Below are 2,373 nucleotides of genomic sequence, written 5' to 3' on the forward strand. Positions count from 1 at the left end.
GAATACGACTTACCTGCACACGTATTTAAACGGACATAGAAACCGTGCCATGAGTCCAAAATATACACACGTTTACATACTTATTCATGTATATATATCATGCAAGGTACATTGACAGATAGCATTCTATTCTATACTCTACTTTTGACTCATTTAACATATTTGGGCAGGGTGCACAATCTTATTTTAAGCTGTTAACCCAGTTTAGGACGCCCGTTATGCAATGGCTTTTATATATAGCGCACATAAATTTTTTAGCGTTAGCGCTTCCTGAGGACCTCTGGCTAGCGCATCATCCGTTTGTGCTCAGTATCGCCACTCGCATCTGTACCTTTTGACACTTGTTGCACGAAACTGACAGTGTGCTCTTGTGTGTGACTGTGCAAGCGAACAGTATACCGTGGAGATATGATTGTGGAGGGACTACCTGGACAAACTTCGACAATTGAACCGATATGGAGACGTAAAAGGCAAACACTTCTTCTAAACATTTGCAGCTATGATGAATTAAACAGGTTAAAATACACGGAGCCAATCGTGTCGTCGGCATGAGCAACCGATCTCGGCAATAGATAATCGTAGGACACGGGAAACAATAAAATACCCATCTAATTAACTCTACTGCCTGGATTGCTTAGTCTGGCTTGGTAGCGCGTACTACCATCTTTATTTTTGGTCATATCCTAGTCTTGCAAATATTTTGACCATCTAAGTAGTCGTTCATTTTGATTTTTGTTTTTAGACTTCAAAGGTATCAATGGTTTGCGATCGGTGAGTATTTCAAAAGGTCTGCCTTGAACATATTTGTGTCCAGCCTCGGTGCAAGCCCAGAGAAGTACATATGCTTCTTTGATTGAAATATACCAGGGCCGTTCGTGCGTTTATTGGGCTTTGAATTTTTTTCTTATTTCGCTGTGTTCTCTTATTAGTTTGAAGTTAAATTATAACACAACCAGCACTTGCATCACATGCATCATCCATTTTTAGTTGCATCCATTTTTAGAATGAAAGATTTGCAATCTGAGAAAGGCCTGGGAATGCCAGTGTGGCTTTAGAACTTAAGCAGATTTATGCCCCGCGCATTGTGTTTGAAGGTATAAGAGCGCGCTTAGTTCCTGTTTTCGTGATTTTAGTATCCTTTATACATTAAACCAAAGGCCTCGTATTGCTTAGTGAGCTTTCGGCTGTTATTAGCGAGCCTCAAGAGCGATTGCGTGTCGTCACAGGTTGTGGTCCTGGCTAATCGTGTATTTGTTGGTATCGTTTTGGGTCAATCTTTATATCCTCACGACTGGCAACGTAGCCTAAATTATCAAGCTCTTAAGCACCAATATTGAATATAGATCCTTTCAACGGGACCTTTTTACTTTTTATTGCTGTAAATGCATGGTCCAATTGATCGATCAAATCCTGAATTGCCATCGCACTGCTCCAACCGTCGTCTACATAACAGTTAATTTTCTTTACGGGTTAGAATAAAGGTGATGCTGCTTTACAAAACACTCTGCTACATACCCATGGATTATGCTATTCTTATTAACCAATACACTCCAGTGAGCTTGTTTGATGTCAAAACTGGCAAAGTATTAAGCGCGAGCAAATTCGTCAAAGATGTGGCTGATACCAATAAGTGGCCAGTCTATAGCTTAAGGCTTTTATTTAATTTGCGGGAATCTGTAAAAAGTCTCTATTTGTCTTTTTTCTTTTCTTTGGGACAAATATGCGCAGATTATTGTAGTGTGAGTCGCTTATTTCAATAATGTCACTAGCTAACATATCTTTAGCTATGGCTTTTTAAACCTCTTCTTGAATCGTATTGAGAGGATACCCCTTTACTTAAATTGTATCATTATGTTTCAATTTCAATTTGATAAGAGGTTGATCAAGGATGATCATTCTCTGAATGATCAAAAAATTTGTATCGCGAAGAGCATGTTGTCAATTTATATTTTCAGCTCTTATATCAGACCTTCCTGATGCTTTAACTTGAGAGGTAGTCGAGTGGGTAGCTTCGGTAGACATTCAGTTGAACCAGTGTTGTCTTGTAAACGGTAATCATTGTCGCAGAGGAGAAGTTCGATCCAAATTGTTCGGTATTGCTAGATATATTGAAAGTTCAAACTAACACATTATCACTTGAGTGCAATGACCCATTCCTAAATAGAAAAGAAAATGAACTTCGGGTTACATCGTTCCTGTATCGTTCTAATATATATATATATATATATCAGAACGACACAGGAACGATGTAAACCGAAGTTAATTCTCTATTCTATTTAGGAATGGGTCATTGCACACAAGTGACAAGGTGTTACATATATATATATATATATATATATATATATATATATATATAGTTGTGTGTGTGTGTGT

Source organism: Sphaeroforma arctica (genome assembly GCF_001186125.1).
Source record: "Sphaeroforma arctica JP610 unplaced genomic scaffold supercont1.199, whole genome shotgun sequence".
Classification (NCBI taxonomy): domain Eukaryota; class Ichthyosporea; order Ichthyophonida; genus Sphaeroforma; species Sphaeroforma arctica.